Here is an 18,810-nt window from a genome sequence, read left to right as displayed (position 1 = left end):
TTCCATTCACAAATGGTCTATAATCCTCCTGTGCAGCTAATAAAATAAATTAATTAATTCCGTGTTTCGTCTTTTCCATGCTCCGCAGGATGGGTGCCGCGAACAATGGCTAGCAGTGCGAGGGTGGATGGGTGGTTTGTGGTATAAAGGGAGCAAACTACAGGGTCTTCTGTCCCTTTTTCCTGGCGCAAGGTAAAACAACACCCAAATTTAGTTCGAGCCGGGCCGAAGTGGCCGAGCGGTTCTAGGCGCTTCAGTCTGGAACCGTTCGACCGCTGCGGTCGCAGGTTCGAATCCTGCCCCAGGCATGGATATGTGTGTTGTCCTTAGGTTAGTTCGGTTTAAGTAGTTCTAAGTTCTAGGGGACTGATGACCTCAGCTGTTGTCCCATAGTGCTCAGAGCCATTTGAACCATTTGTTTTTTAGTTCGAGAAACTAAAAGGGGTTAAAAGAAATTGAAAAACACAACGAAAGGGAAAACGAAAGAAACGAGCAAGAAAGAGGGAAAATGTACCTCACAAGGAAAAGTAGAGGAAGGCGTTAAAACCAGAAAGCTGGGTTGGCTGACCACAAGAATAAAAGAGGATGAGCCAGCCACTCTGCAACACATTAAAATGTCCAGCTCAAAAGACAAGGCGAAATGAGCACACTTAGGCAAAAGAGTAACACCAATACAAACAAATGCAAAGAAAGGGTGACAGAGAGTTAAAATGAAGGGGGGTGGAGGACTCGGTAAGAAGACCAGAGTTCCACCTTTAGGTGGTACGATAAAAAAAAACCTCACGAATGAAACGTAAAACTAAATTTGCTGTTAGGCACCGTCACCCAGCACCGTAGGTAGGGTGCTGCGAAGGGTACAGGTCCGCCGCAGAACGGGTAACAGATCAACGACATAGCAGATTCTCGGAAATGCCATTCCTGAAGATGAGAACACTGAGGGAGGTGAGATTCCGCGTGCTGCAACGACACCTAACGGTCTTCCAAAGGGGTGGTTACCAAAAGCTGTGTGCCAGGTACTGTCTCAGAAAATCAAAGGTTAGAGATAATTGGAGTAATCTCATGTACAATAAAAATGTATGCGTGTATATAGAGAGTGTCCATAGTGAAAGTTCCACATAGAAACGTTGTGGAAAGAGAACTTGTAACCTCCCAACTGAAAAGTTCCGTAACCTACCAATAATACAATGTGACTAACCTCTCAATTAAATTGCGACTCACTTATAACCTTTCAGTAATTGACTGTGAATTTAAACTGGTGAATTTTGGACGTCAGCAGCGCTGCGTCATGGCCCTGAAAGATCATTCTGAATAAATTGAAAATTCTTACCTCAATAAGGTCGCCGGATAACGCGTATATATCTGCTCCTATAAGAAATTTTTCTGGCACAGTCTTGTGCAATGCTGGCCGATAGATTTGTCATGTATAAAAAGAAAGAACTGTTTTTTCTTTACAATAATCGGGATGGATTGGAGATATTAGTAAGTTCTTTAAATTGAGATGAATGATTATCAAAAGTTAATTTTTTATAAGAAAGATATTATTAAGAGATTTTTTAAAAACATTTACATGGGGTTTGACATAACAATAGTACACATGTGCGACGCTGCTTTTACCTTATATTATATCGCTCAGGCTCCGCTATCGCTCCACCACGACCGGCCCAGCCAACTCGATACACCAGACTGCTAGCTATCAACTACTTACTCCAACTGCTACACAGTTCCTATTGCAGTCAACACTGCTCTTTGGTCTCAGATTCTCTTATAGCTTACATATCGCAGGTAGCGCGTGAGCAATCCATCGAAATTACATCTGCTCGAGTGCGCTAGCAACAAATTCCTTAATCATGGACCTCTTACATAACCCTCCACTGGGGTTGGCAAAAATTTGGCAGCGATGGTGAGTCAATTGGACTTGCCATGAACAATCTATTTAACTACTAAGTCTACAGTCACAGAGTATATACATTATTGATAAGTGCAGAACATATTAAGAAATGAAATAGGGTCCACACGCACTGAGTTCAGAGCACATTAAGAAATGACACAATGTATACGCAATGAGTACAAAATATATTAACAAATGACATAAAGCGCACACGCACTGTATAAGTCTTTAGCATTTTTACAAGAACTGAAAACATTAACAAATGAAATAAAGTGCACACGCACTGTAAAAATCATTAGCATATTTAGGAGAACTGATCATATTAACAAATGAAATGAAGTGCACACGCACTGTAGAAGTCTTAAGCATTTTTTTACAAGAACTGAAAACATTAACAAATGAAATAAAGTGCACACACACTGTAAAAGTCTTTAAAATATTTAGGACAACTGATCATATTAACAAATGAAATTAAGTGCACACGCACTGTATAAGTCTTTTGCATTTTTTTACAAGAACTAAATAGATTAAGAAATGAAATAAAGTGCACATGCACTGTAAAATTCTTTAGCATATTTAGGAGAACTGATCATATTAACAAATGAAATGAAGTGCACACGCACTGTATAAATCTTAAGCATTTTTCAAGAACTAGGAAGGGAATGGGAAGGATAGCATCATGGTTGTAGCACAGGGGGTTGCACGTAGCTGCACTGAAAGTCCTTATGTTCCCACAGAAGCACAACACCAAATGAGACAATCTGAAGTTCTCTTGCCTGAAGTATTGTTCAATGTAGCCAGGACACTGAAATGTTGTATTAATATTGTATGTCATCATTTTGGTAGTAAATTAGGTACACCAAACAGTAGGACCGTAATAACATCTCCATCGTTCAAGGTGGTGGACAGCTTGATATGTTAACACCACACTCTTGTAGAATCCATACTCTTACATCAACGTAGAGTTAGTGCAAAAACCAAATATAGTGCACCATGATCATGAGGATGGACAGGGCATATGGATATTGCAGTAATTGTTGGTAATTAGGTCAGAAGGTGAAGGATACATTAAATCTTATGCTAGTCATCATTCAGAATTACACTAGCATATCACCTAATCTGAATAATTATTGGTATTCATTTGCTAGTTACTAAACATTTATGCGCTATGTATTGGGTATTACAAAACATTATTCATGTGCCACCTTATTACAGTAATAATTGGCATTACATTTATGCATAAGTCATCTCGCTACAGTAAACATTGGCACAGCATTTATGCATAAGTCATCTTGTTATAGTAATCAGTGGAATTCATTTATGTACATGTCATCTTGTTACAGTAATCAGTGGCATTCGTTGGTCACTTACTAAACATGTAGCAAGTATTGTATATTACAAAACACTATTCATAACTCATCTCATTCCAGTAATTATTGGCATTCATTTATAGAGTGTAACAATATATTATTTACAGAAATTATTGGCATAGCATTTATGCATAAGTCATCTAATTATAGTAATTATTGGCATAGCATTTATAGAGTATAACAAAATATTATTTACAGAAATTATTAGCATAGTATTTATGCATAAGTCATCACATTACAGTAATCATTAGCATTCATAAGACAACTCATTACAGTAATTATTGGTATTCATTGGCCAGTTACAAAATATTCATATAGTTTTACAAAACATTATTCAGTGTTATTCACAAGCCATCATTTAAAACAGGAGTTATTGAATGTAGCATCAAGTTGTAGTGTTTATATATATCATGCAAGTGACATAAGACATATTTAAAATGTAAAATACTGGAACTAGTATTCAAGGTGTTTGGTCCAATAATACATAGACATAATGGATTCAATACATCAGAGAAATTTGCATTATATTTAGGACTAGAAATATATCTTAAACTGGTAGCATTATTTAGTTATATACTGGTAATAGCTGGGACTGGTAATAATTTTTTTTTGCTAGCAATGCATTGCGTTGGGATCGATAATTAATTGCTGGGGCATGAAAATATTTGCTTTTGACTTATCGCTGGAAATAAGGATTAATAACGTCATTCGTCATGAGTCAGCTGTACCAAGTTTATCAAACAAGTAGAGTATATGTGATCACATTCATGAATGATACACAACTGTGTAAAGAAAATGCAAGTACTAGAACAGGTTTAATAACTAAATGCTTATAGCACATTAATATCATGAAAAGCTTCTCCTGAAAAAATTACAAATGGGTTATTGAGCTGAAAAAAAATGTGTATTATGCTGAAAAGTAGTGAACTTCAAATCAACAGGTCATTAAACGTGTACTTAATATGTATGTACTCTAGCTGTCTTTCCCAAAACTTTCAAGTCATTGTACTATGCGACATAAGACATATTGTGAAAAGAAACTGCAACAAATACATAAATCACTACATAGCATTTCTTAACTAATAGAAAATATATAAACTTCATCATAGTTCTCATCTGCAAAGAAAAACTTCATTATTCATATTATCATAACTTCATCATTATCATCATCTGCAAAGAAAAACTTCATTATTCATATTACCATCATCATTTATTATCATCTGCAAAAAAATAGACACTTCATTATTCATTTTAATATTACCATTTACTTCATACAACTATTCATTATCATTCATTACTTCATATAGTATAGAGTTTCTTAATTCTAGCATATATCATCACTGAAATTCACATCTGTAGTTCTGTCTGACAGCCTGCATTAACTGCCTCGTATTCTGAAAGAAACGTAATTAGTCAAAACTGCTATCATACGATGTATATAGTATATTCTTGTTAATGCTTGTTAATTCTGATCCAGTAACTCTTCATGACAAGGTATTCCATTTTCTTTCGTTCATTCCGATGGTTAAACTTCCATTTCATAGTAAGCCACTGTGGTTTGTTTAATTTATTTATTTTTTATTTCTTTCTGAATATGATGAATGTGGATTAATATCTTGCATTTCATTCATATAACCATTAAATAAAAACTCGTTTCTAGCGATATAACTAAGCATACAGCATAGCATGACAGAAAACGTATTATATCAAAAACATAGACAGTTTTCAAGTGCAAAAAATGTACACACAGCATCATAATGTAGTAGCAAAAAATGTAAAACAGTCAAGATGTTGAGATATCATAAGATAAAATGTCAATGTCAATTGGTGTTTGTCACATCTTAAAGATTTCATAGTGCATACAGAGAAAAATTATAGTTTCGATAGAAAAACAATCATACATACACAAAAAATGGAAAATGTGCACGGTCTGATGTATAACGATAAGAAAAGCGACTCGCTAACCTTATCTTGCCGGGCACTTGCCAAGAAAAAATATAATCATCATCAGTAAGTGGTCATGTAAATATCTGGAAATGGCATTACAGTGTGATAAATCGTAAAGTATGTTCATTCAATAAAGGGTTTAATATTGGAGACATGGTGATTTCCCTTGCTTTTTCTGGTTCTCAAAGTTTCGACATGCACTACATTAGCATGAGGAATGCTTCGTATTCTATATGGACCTGCGTATAGAAGTTCAAATTTACTGCATCTACTCTTTCCTCTGTTGGATAAATAATGCGTGCGTACTAGTATCTTCTGTCCAATGTGAAACTCACGGCGTGTACAAACCTGTTTTTACTGTCTCCTCCAGCGCTCTGCGGCACGTTTGATGTTGTTCAGCTCAATGTCAATTATTTCATGGTGGCGTAGTCGACGAGATGTAGGAAAGGATACTAATTCTTTATTTTGTTGGGTGGTTCAACATTTTTCAGTATAACAGTCGGAGATAGCATAGTAGATTCATTTGGTATGGAGTTAATTACATCCTGGAATGAGAGAATGTGTGTATCCCAATCAATATGTTTTTGTGGCAGTATATTCTACATAGCTTACCAATTTCTTTCATTAGTCGTTCACAATGGTTCGAAGAAGCGTGATACTTGGATATATAGATCGGAGAAATGTTTGTAGCTCGTAACATATGGGTCCATATCGCAGATCTAAATTGTGGTCCATTGTCGGAAATTACTTTCAATACATTGTAATGTTGTAGCTTTAATTTCTTCTGAAAGCGGTGCTGATAGACAATAAAAGCGGGTTAAAATCTGTGAGCTGTCTGGGGAAGTTAACCTTGCATTACTGCGCAACTGTTGCACCAGGTATCCTGTCTAGCTTACCAAAAATTGCCAACCAGACTAACATTAATTATAATCTTTTAATAGTCATAGGACAACCGGTATATATAAAAGAGAATTTAAATAAAAAGAAATAAATCAGTTTATATTTGGAAATTTATTTTAACATTGATCATTGAAATTACAGCATATTAAACGTGAGTCATAACTAAGCTGATGCCTTATTTAGGACTGTGAAAATGTGAGTTTGTAATCTTACGGAACACATCAAATATGGAGCCAAGATGGGAGACTGCATACAACACTGCATTCATAAAATAACACACGACGAATATTGAAACATATGCAAGAGGAAATTAACCACAACCAATCGATTCAATTTTCACCCAAAGAAGTTATGTTCGTAGCACAATCCTGTCCATCATGTAATTACCACACACTGGTATACTAAATTCATACTAACTCTCTGTGAAATCTTCCCAAAAAGAATAGCTGAGGGCTATTTGATGCTTACACCACATGCTTCACGTGGTCAAATTGGTTTACACAAAGAGTGTAACTCCACAATAATTTTGATAATTAAAATAAATTACATCGAAACGCAATTTACTAAAGAAAAATCTCGAACTGGTTACTATCGTCTTACTATTAACCTGATGGGTCAAACAATTGTATAAGCACGTGGTACTGGTCTCACAAAGTACAACCCACGTGAGTTGAACATAAAGAAAAGTTGCTATATTGAAAAATATTGTCAAGACGAGACGTTATAATCTCACGCACATTCGCATTTAAGATTGATGAACTTAGAGTTACTGATCAACACGTGGTTTCACTTTACTCACAAAGTAGTGACAAAGCAACTACCGGAAGATATTCTGAACTTCACACGCGAATTACACTGCGTTGCAATTTAAGATAACATTAGATATTTTAGAGCTAAACCTGAAATAAAGGTGATTAAATTTTCAGTTACGCTGAACTTAAGAAATCCAGTGTCCTATGGACTTAGCAGACACGCGCTTAGCCGGAGATCTTACCACTTCAGACGCTCGCCGCGGACAGACTGCCCTGGTCCCTTCCTGAGGGTGGCTCACAAATACAAACGGAAGTGGCCAGAGGGGCAGCCTCCTACACCAACATAACAAGGGACGGACAGGACCAAACTAAGGATAGAAACCTCTTTGCTCTTAGAAAGCGTAGCTACCTGTTCCGACGTTGGTTCTACTGTTCTCTAGCAGACATGCTTGTCTGCTACCCTCAAGCATGCAACTAGAAATACATTTGCTCATTTATCCTCTCACACAGAAGGGAAGGGAGATGACAGTATCTTACCATATATAGTATATAAAAGAAAGCGGATGTAGGTTCCGTATGAGACTGTGTGACATGAATTACATATAAACTGTCTTTTAAAGTGTAGTATTGTGACAGATCGTTCTTGTTTATGTGTAAAGGTAACACGTTCCACTACTCAGTCTCCTCCAAGATAGTCAGAAACGCCACAGTAAATTTAGAAAAGGAATTTATGCCGTAAATGACAACAGATTTAAAAAATTAACATGAAAGCAATCCATGCCCTACATGAAATAGAAAGTTTTTTACAAATGCATTCGAAACAGATTTAGCAATAGCTTTGCGTAACGGAGTGAAGGTAACAAATTTCGAAGTGAGTTCAACAGCGACAAAGATGTAACGAAAACCTCTATTAGATCTGGGAATCGGACCAAAAATGTCTACAGCGCCCATGTGTCTCAATTTAATGGGTACAATCGGATGTAACGGAGGAATATGTGAAGTCGTGTCTGATTTAGCTTTCTGGCAGATTTTACATGACGCTAAAACTCGTCGAATACGTTTCTCCACGTTGGCAAAATAACAGTTCTGTCTCAGTATAAGAAAACATTTTCTGGCTCCATAATGTGCGTAACTTAAATGAGTATACCAAATTAATTTGTTAACAAGCTCGTCAGGAATACATAATAACCAATTGTTGCTGTCAGGGTGACAGCGGCGAAACAGAATGTCATTGCGTACAGTGTAATGGTTTCTAATGGTAACATTATTCCTATCTTGCCAAAGCTGTTTAATTTCTTTCCATACGTTGTCTTTACTCTGCTCTTGTGCTATATCTCGTAATGACGATGAAATGAAATTTTCGAATGCGACTTGTTGAATATACATGACACTAGAATTTACTTGGCAGAAGTTGGTTGCGATGTCTTGCTGATTGTTGTTGAGAGAGCGGGATAGTGCGTCTGCTACAACATTTTGTGTACCGGGAATGTGAATGATTGTAAAATTAATTCCTGCAAATCACGTTTCCATCTGCTTAACCTGTCGTGTGTAAATTTTGCGGAAAGTAAAAACTGTATAGCTCTATGATCTGTGTAAACGGTCGTATGTCTTCCATAAAGAAAATGCCTAAATCTCGTAAATGCCCATACAACACATAATGTTTCAAGTTCTGTTACAGAATAATTGCGTTCAGCAGGTGACACAATGCGACTTGCAAAGGCTATGTTTTTAATTACTGTAGTACCGTCTTCTACAATTTCCTGAAAAATGTGTACACCTAAAGTTGTGTTAGAACTGTCGGTGACAATGGAAAAATTTCTAGTAAGATCTGGGTGAGATAAAAGAGGTGCGTTCAACAAGGCATGTTTCAAATTAACAAATTCAGAATGTGCTTGGCTATCCCAGGACCAAATAGCGTTTTTACCCGTCAATTGGCATAATCTAGGGGTGTCTAAAGCAGAGTAATTAATAAATTTACGGAAAAAGTTAATTAATCCCAGAAAGCTGCGTAATAGTTTCTTTGTCGTTGGAACAGTAATGTCACGTAACGCTTGAAGTTTTTCCGGGTCATGCGCAATGCCTTCTGCTGAAATTACATGTCCAAGAAATTTTATGGAAGTTTTGCCAAAGTGCGATTTGTTAAGATTAACTGTGAGTCCTTGTGCACGAAAAGTTTGCAACAGTTGTTCCAGAATCAGGTTATGTTCAGACCAGTTAAATTCTGCAATAGGAATGTCGTCTACATACGTTGTGATTCGGTCTTTAAGTTCTGTCGGAAGTATGGTATTCAAACCGCGAATAAATGCAACTGAAGAAATTGTTAGACCGAACGGTAATTTGCAAAATTGATAACGATCACCAAAACAGAGAAAAGCTGTGTACTTTCTGCAGTTCGGATGGAGCTGGATTTGCCAAAATTCAGATTTCAAATCTAATCTGGAATAAATAGCAGTACCATGAAAGTTCTGTAAAAGTTCTTCTAGTGTCTGGTCGATCTGTTTCATTAATAATAATGTCGTTGACATGACGCGAATCAAGCACGAGTCGAAGTGAACCATCCTTTTTCTTAACAATATGGAGCGGGTTTATGTATGGACTAACTGCCGGTTCAATAATTCCTTGGTCTAGCATAGCTTGTAATTCTTTCTTAACTTGTTCTCTGTGGCTATAAGGAATGGGATAATGTTTAGCTTTAAATGTGTCGTGCTGCTTAACTTGAAATTCATACATAAAACCGGACATAGTACCAGGGACGTTGTCAAAAACTGGAGCTTGCTGTAAAAGAATATTGCATAGTTGAGTACGATCGTCGTCTGCATTAGCACTGCTTTGCTTTACTTTCTCAAAAATAATTTGCGTAACGTCATAGTCGGCTTCGTCTGGTGTATTGTAGTTGTGTACATACATATCTGTGAACAATGTGGAATGACAGTCTATATTACGAGATGTTGAAATGACCTGTGTTCGATCAATTGCTTGTTCTTCTGCAGATAAAGCGTGTTGAAATTCTAATGCCAGTTGTATATTTTCATCCTTTAACATTAAACAGGAATTTTGAAAGTCAATAATTGCGTCATGTTGTACCAAAAAATTCGTGCCTAAAATAACGTCAGTTGTCAACAAGGGAACAACCCAAAAATTTGAGTGGAACTTATGACCTGCAATAGAAAATGATAAGTGTGTCTGTAATTTTACATCTACTTCTTTACCAGTTACTGCTCCTTTTACTTTAGTTTTCCCTAATGGTAACGTAGGATAAATATTCTCTTTGTTGCATTCGTTGAAGGTTTCTTTATTTACAACTGACAAAGGTGATCCAGAATCTACTACTGCTGAAAATGTGGATGATCCGATCTTTACTTCAATGACAGGGTGGGAAATGTTTTTTTTGAATAACTGGTTTTTCATTCAAAAGAGTGTCTCAGATGTCGTCAAAAGTAATAAAATTTTCGTGAACAACATTCTGCGTGTCAAAAGTAGTGCTTACGTTGTTGGAAGATGCAACTTGTATCTAGTCAAATTCTTTCTGACGTGCTGCTATTTGCGGGCGAATGCTGTGGCATTTCAACTATTTGTACTGTTCTGCTATTTCGTCCTGACTGATTAGGTTCGGGATGATACCTGCTGTCTGGTTCATTCATAATAATCTGTTGTTGCGGATGATTCTGCTGCTGGTAAGACCTACTGTTATTAAACACGTGCTGTAAACTGTGCTCATTACTTTTACGTCTGTCATGATAGTCATTACTATAAGGCGCGTTGGATAGGAGTTGAAATGATGTATCTTCTGCAAGTAGTGATTTCCTTGTTGCTGTGCGTTACTATTTGGTGGAGCCGACGCTACACGTGTAGGCGGCGAAACATTAAAGCTTGGTTGACCGTGCAGACTATATTGTTGGTTAGGTATGCTAACCGGCTGGTTTTGTTGCTCTTGTGGTGAAAAACTTCTGTTATTGCCAAATGTGTCTGCGATTGCTGAAAATTTTGTACATACTTATGATTAAAATTTTGTCTGTTATTAAAGTTCTCGTGGTTGTCATTTCTGGAGCGTATAATGATAACTGTCACATTCAGGTAAAACTTCTCCTATCAGGTTTTCTTTACTCATTCTTAATCCTAGATATATCGATAACTGAAGAGTTGTTTTTATAGATATAAAAGATAGTAAAAGAGAAGGCAGCAGTGCAGAAAACTAAAGATGAAATAGCACTACTACGGCTCGGGGCCCCGTGCACGCTACGGCACATATTCATCGAAGTGTAATGAATCCCCTGAGGTCACTTACGTGCTGCAAAGAAATTTTAGTTTCTGCGTTACAGGCGATGCCGGTGAAAATTCAAAAGCGAATTGTTGTATCCAGTCCAAAGGGTGAATCTACGTTCTGTCATTTTTAAATACCTTAAATTTCCTAATGGATAGAAAGTGCTTGTAATCAAAATTATCGTCTGAGAATGTCTGAGCAGGCTCAGGATTGTATGATAATCTGTTTGTCTGTGGCTGTTCGGAGTCTAAGTCACGTACTCTCTGTAAATTACCTAAATTACACTGGCTGTGTGAATGTGACAAATATTCACAATGTGGCGTATGCTGTGACGTGTTAGAGGCTGAAACATTTTTCATTTCTGTCACTTCTTGCTGTAAAGACGACACTTTTCTACGCAATGTATTATTGGATGAACTTATCTCACTGATTGTCTGCTGTAAGTTTTCGAATTCGGGTGTTTGACTGAACGAAATTGGTGACGTATCGTCTGATTTGGTGTCATTGTTATTTTCGATAACATCAATACGACTGGCCAATTCAACAAATTTTTCAGTCAATGCTTTAACCTGATCATCATTTTTAGTGTCACAAGCATTAATTTGTTTTTGGATTTTACGTGTGGTTTTGCTTAATTTCTTAACGCCTGCTTTAATGGCATCGGGATCCTGTATTAATTCCAATTGTTCAAGTCTGCTTGGTTACTGTCTGAAAGTCTACTGTGTGTGTGTCTGTTTTTGTTTTAAGATCAGAGATTTCATCATGCAATTCGGTGTTCAACTGTTTGATAGTATTGATTTCGTCTGATACGACAGAAATGTTGTTCTCTACGTATGTTTTTGCCTTCGTAAACATTTTACGCTTATCTTCTGTCTCTGTGCAGTAATTGTTTCCATGACTTGTTTCTTTACTTTATTCTGTTCCTGTATAAATTTACGGTAACGCGTTTCACTGTTTTGTAAGTGGTGATCAAAACGTTCGTCAATGTGGCTTTTCTGTTGGTCAAATTTCGTGTATACTTTCGCATCCAGTGTGCGTGAAAGTTCTGCTGACATTAATTTAAACTCGTCGCGTAACTGTGTTGCGTTTTCAGAACATTGTTTAGCGACTGCACTAATTTCATCTCTAAGAAATTTCGTTGTGGCTGCATGTGTATTACTTAATTCTTGTGCAACAGATCTAATTTCTTCACTACTATTCCTGCACGGCAACGGCTGCAATCTGTTCATTAATCTGTTTAAGGTTCTCATTAATTTGTTCGATCGACCTTTCGTGTTTTTCATTCGACTGTTTGAAACTTTCATTAAGTTGTTTGAAACTGTGTCGTGTTTTTCATTAAGTTGTTTGAAATTGTTGTCTTGTTTTTCATTCGACTGTTTGAGATTTTCATTAAGTTGTTTGTTTGATTCATGAAGTTGTAGCAATAATGCCATAACTTGATCCATGCGAATATTACCTACTCTATTCTCTGTGCTATTTGATGGCGTATCTGCAATTGTCACGTTTTGTGTAACCATTTGGTCATTCTCTGATTCTTGAAAAGGTTTGCCAATTGGATGTGCACTGTTGTTCACTACACTGGAATCGAATAAATCTGACATATTTTGAGTACATTGTTCACCTTCGTTAGAAACATTTGTCTGTTCACTGTGTAAAATTTGCCAATCATGTGTGTCATACTGAAAAGCGTTCATTGTAACGGATCGTGCCGCGTCATCAATTGCCGTTAAATTAAGTGTGGACATTACTGAATGGGTTTGTTCATCATCTGGAATAAAATCATTGCTAGTGATCGGCACGCACTGATTATCTGTAATAGAGGATTATCACTATTACACTGAGTGTCGCTAGTATTATCGGTCAAATTATTCGAGTCAGCTTTTTCACTCATTGCACATCGCGATGTACTGTTAGCAGTTTTTCGCGGCATTTTCACATATCAAAGTTAAGCACAAAATGAAACAAAGACAAAGCAAAAATGGAACAAATACAATTACAGCAAACAGCAATAAATTGCCGATGATCTGTGAAAGAAAGAGTGACAAGTTAGTAAATGCGTTGCGCCAGATGCAAACTACCTTTGACAATAGTGAAAATAAGAGCAGATATATGACTACTTCTCAGAAATTCACAAAGAAAATACGATTCTGGCCGGTTGTCGACAAGTGTAACCTCCCAACAGAAAAGTTCCGTAACCTACCAATAATATAATGTAACTAACCTCTAAATTAAATTCCGACTCACTTATAACCTTTCAGTAATTGACTGTGAATTTAAACTGGTGAATTTTGGACGTCAGCAGCGCTGCGTCATGGCCCTGAAAGATCATTCTGAATAAATTGAAAATTCTTACGTCAATAAGGTCGCCGGATAACGCATGTATATCTGCTCCTATAAGAAATTTTTCTGGCACAGCCCTGTGCAATGCTGGCCGGTAGATTTGTCATGTATAAAAAGGAACAACTGATTTTTCTTTACAATAATCGGGATGACCATGGATTGGAGAAATTAGTAAGTTCTTTAAATTGAGATGAATGATTATCAAAAGTTAATTTTTTATAAGAAAGTTAGTATTAAGAGATTTTTTAAAAACATTTACATGGGGTTTGACATAACAATAGTACACATGTGCGAGGCTGCTTTTACCTTATATTATATCGCTCAGGCTCCGCCATCGCTCCACCACGACCGGCCCAGCCAACTCGATACACACGACTGCTCGCTAGAAACTATTTACTCCAACTGCTACACAGTTCCTACTGCAGTCAACACTGCTCTTTGGTCTCAGATGCTCTTATAGCTTACATATCGCAGGTAGCGCCTGAGCAATCCATCGAAATTACATCTGCTCGAGTGCGCTAGTAACAAAATCCTTAATCATGGACCTCTTACAAACTACTGTTTAGAGTAACGTCAAATTTGAGAGGCATAATATTAAAACAGGGGGAGGGGGGGAAACACGTCACGGAAAAAAATTAGCGAAAATTTTAGTAATAGCCTGCGCTGTAAGCGTCTTAACGAAAATAGGGTCAGCTACAAATAACAGATGATCCTTGTAACGTTGCGTGTTTATAGGCGAGCAAGTCAGCCGCCTAGAACTGGTACGAGGCAAGGTGAATTTGTTTACGAAGTTCTGCTGCCCCAGGGCCGGATGTGTGGCAAATCCCTAAGCTGGGAATTTGGGTGTCTGTTATCCTCGTGGCCTTTGCGTAGGAGATACTCCAAGAAACGGTGGAGTGTCAGACAGATGGCTAACTTAGCCAGCTCTTTGAGTTTCGACAATAACTCACATCAAATATTAACGCAAAGCTGAATACATTTGCGAACTCAGAAAAATGAGGCACACCCAATGACACAAGATCACTTCAATAACTTTAAAACTACAGAAGTTAATATTTCACAGTGAATGTACATAGTAACGATGAACCGCGAATTTAGCAATTCTAATCGATTCAAGCGATTTCAGCGTAACGCTATCTCAGATGATAGCATTCCACTGTAGTGAAAGCTGCGTATCCATATTTATTTTATTTACTGATTTATTACGTCTTTTCTGTCTTTTTTTATTACACAGACTGAAACGCCCAGCTTAACCTGCAGGACAGGACAGGTAGTTTAAATTGTGGAAAGGGGCTGTCAGCTACGCTCGAACATACAACTTTATTATTCGATCAAACATCATTACAAGAGACCAAACAAAAATTTTTTTGAACACACAGCTTTAACCTTTGGGACTTAATTACCAGCTGAAAGTCACTTTAATTTAAAAACGGCTGAAGGTCAATAAGTTAAAACGTAAGCATAATCAGAAATTTAAAAGGCCAGCCTTATCTTACAACAGCTCTTTATTTCGGCTGAAGGCCCAAATAATCTGAGATTTTAAGAGCAAACAATTTGAATTCAAAATCGGCTGAAAGCCCAACACTTAAGGCTAAACAACATCAATTTTAAAAAAAAAAAAACAAGAAAAAAAAAACGAGACCTTGCAGAAAACAATTCTTAATTACGGAAAACTCAACCAAAACAGAAATTTAAAAGACAAAGCCTTATCTTAAAACAGTTCATTAGTTATGCTGAAGGCCCTAAGAATCAGACACTTCAAGAGCAAACAAGTTAAATTCAGATCGGTTGAAGGAGTAAAACATAAAACTCCATAACATTAATTTTTTTTTAAATATCAAAGGTCTCCACCCCCATGAACCATGGACCTTGCCGTTGGTGGGGAGGCTTACGTACCTCAGCGATACAGATAGCCGTACCGTAGGTACAACCACAACGGAGGGTATCTGTTGAGAGGCCAGACAAACGTGTGGTTCCTGAAGAGGGGCAGCAGCCTTTTCAATAGTTGCAAGGGCAACAGTCTGGATGATTGACTGATCTGGCTTTGTAACAATAACCAAAACGGGCTTGCTGTGCTGGTACTGCGAACGGCTGAAAGCAAGGGGAAACTACGGCCGTAATTTTTTCCGAGGGCATGCAGCTTTACTGTATGATTAAATGATAACGGCGTCCTCTTGGGTAAAATATTCCGGAGGTAAAATAGTCCCCCATTCGGATCTCCGGGCGGGGACTACTCAAGAGGACGTCGTTATCAGCAGAAAGAAAACTGGCGTTCTACGGATCGGAGCGTGGAATGTCAGATCACTCAATCGGGCAGGCAGGTTAGAAAATTTAAAACGGGAAATGGATAGGTTAAAGTTAGATATAGTGGGAATTAGTGAAGTTCGGTGGCAGGAGGAACAAGACTTCTGGTCAGGTGACTAAAGCGTTATAAACACAAAATCAAATAGGGGTAATGCAGGAGTAGGTTTAATAATGAATAGGAAAATAGGAATGCGGGTAAGCTACTACAAACAGCATAGTGAACGCATTATTGTGGCTAAGATAGATACGAAGCCCACACCTACTAAAGTAGTACAAGTTTATATGCCAACTAGCTCTGCAGATGACAAAGAAATTGAAGAAATGTGTGATGAAATAAAAGAAATTATTCAGATAGTGAGGGGAGACGAAAATTTAATAGTCATGGGTGACTGGAATTCAAGTGTAGGAAAAGGGAGAGAAGGAAACGTAGTAGGTGAATATGGATTGGGGCTAAGAAATGAAAGAGGAATCCGCCTGGTAGAATTTTGCACAGAGCACAACTTAATCATAGCTAACACTTGGTTTAAGAATCATGATAGAAGGTTGTATACATGGAAGAACCCTGGAGATACTAAAAGGTATCAGATAGATTATATAATGGTAAGACAGAGATTTAGGAACCAGGTTTTAAATTGTAAGACATTTCCAGGGGCAGATGTGGACTCTGAGCACAATCTATTGGTTATTACCTGTAGATTAAAACTGAAGAAACTGAAAAAGGTCGTAATTTAAGGAGATGGGACCTGGATAAATTGAAAGAACCAGAGGTTGTACAGAGTTTCAGCAAGAGCATAAGGGAACAATTGACAGGAATGGGAGAAACAAATACAGTATAAAAAGAATGGGTAGCTTTGAGGGATGAAGTAGTGAAGGCAGCAGAGGATCAAGTAGGTAAAAAGACGAGGGCTAGTAGAAATCCTTGGGTAACAGAAGAAATATTGAATTTAATCGATGAAAGGAGAAACTATAAAAATGCAGTAAATGAAGCAGGCAAAAAGGAATACAAACGTCTCAAAAATGAGATAGACAGGAAGTGCAAAATGGCTAAGCAGGGATGGCTAGAGGACAAATGTAAGGATGTAGAGGCTTATCTCAATTGGGGTAAGATAGATACTGTCTACAGGAAAATTAAAGAGACCTTTGGAGATAAGAGAACCACTTGTATGAACATCAAGAGCTCAGATGGAAACCCAGTTCTAAGCAAAGAAGGGAAGGCAGAAAGGTGGAAGGAGTATAGTCGCGAAATTGTTGTACGGGAATATCACCACTTCATCGCTACCTCGGAGATGGTGTGTCCCATCGCTCGTGCCCCGACTATTTGCACCACGTTCAGATTCACTTCAATCTTGACAAATGAAATGAAATGGCATTGCCAGCCGGGAGGCCCCACATGGGGAAGTTCGGCCGCAAAGTGCGAGGCATATTTCAGTCGGCGCCTCATTGGGCAACTCGCGTGCCGGTGATGAGAATGAAATGATAATGAGGACAACACAACCCCACGAGCGGAGAAAATCACCAACGTAGCCGGGAATCGAATCCCGGCGCGCTGTATAGGAGGTGTGGTGCGCATACTGTAAGACCTTCGGTACACACACCATCAGATTATTTGACATGTCGCTCTAACGAAGTAGGCGAGTTTCAGCAATATGTATAGAGGGTCTATACAAGGACGATGTACTTGAGGACAATATTATGGTAATGGAAGAGGATGTAGATGAAGATGAACTAGGAGATACAACACTGCGTGAAGAGTTTGACAGAGCACTGAAAGACCTGAGTCGAAACAAGGCCCCCGGAGTAGACAACATTCCATTGGAACTACTGACGGCCTTCGGAGAGCCAGTCCTGACAAAACTCTACCATCTGGCGAGCAAGATGTATGAAACAGGCGAAATACCCTCAGACTTCAAGAAGAATATAATAATTCCAATCCCAAAGAAAGCAAGTGTTGACAGATGTGAAAATTACCGAACAATCAGTTTAATAAGCCACAGCTGTAAAATACTAACACGAATTCTTCACAGACGAATGGAAAAAGTAGTAGAAGCCGACCTCGGGGAAGCTCAGTTTGAATTCCGTAGAAATATCGGAACACGTGAGGCAATACTGACCTTACGACTTATCTTAGAAGAAAGATTAAGGATAGGCAAACCTACGTTCCTAGCATTTGTAGACTTAGAGAAAGCTTGTGACAATGTTGACTGGAATACTCTCTTTCAAATTCTAAAGGTGACAGGGGTAAAATACAGGGAGCGAAAGGCTATTTACAATTTGTACAGAAACCAGATGGCAGTTATAAGAGTCGAGGGACATGAAAGGGAAGCAGTGGTTGGGAAGGGAGTAAGACAGGGTTGTAGCCTCTCCCCGATGTTATTCAATCTGTATATCGAGCAAGCAGTAAAGGAAACAAAAGAAAAATTCGGAGTAGGTATTAAAATCCATGGAGAAGAAATAAAAACTTTGAGGTTCGCCGATGACATTGTAATTCTGTCAGAGACAGCAAAGGACTTGGAAGAGCAGTTGAACGGAATGGACAGTGTCTTGAAAGGAGGATATAAGATGAACATCAACAAAAGCAAAACGAGGATAATGGAATGAAGTCGAATTAAGTCGGGTGATGTTGAGGGTATTAGATTAGGAAATGAGACACTTAAAGTAGTAAAGGAGTTTTGCTATTTGGGGAGCAAAATAACTGATGATGCTCGAAGTAGAGAGGATATAAAATGTAGACTGGCAATGGCAAGGAAAGCGTTTCTGAAGAAGAGAAATTTGTTAACATCGAGTATAGATTTAAGTGTCAGGAAGTCATTTCTGAAAGAATTTGTATGGAGTGTAGCCATGTATGGAAGCGAAACATGGACGGTAAATAGTTTGGACAAGAAGAGAATAGAAGCTTTCGAAATGTGGTGCTACAGAAGAATGCTGAAGATTAGATGGGTATATCACATAACTAATGAGAAAGTATTGAATAGGATTGGGGAGAAGAGAAGTTTGTGGCACAACTTGACCAGAAGAAGGGATCGGTTGGTAGGACATGTTCTGAGGCAT

This window comes from Schistocerca cancellata, chromosome 8, assembly GCF_023864275.1.
Source record: "Schistocerca cancellata isolate TAMUIC-IGC-003103 chromosome 8, iqSchCanc2.1, whole genome shotgun sequence".
NCBI lineage: Eukaryota > Metazoa > Arthropoda > Insecta > Orthoptera > Acrididae > Schistocerca > Schistocerca cancellata.
The sequence above is the reverse complement of the archived record's forward strand: the minus strand, read 5'-3'. Positions refer to the sequence as shown.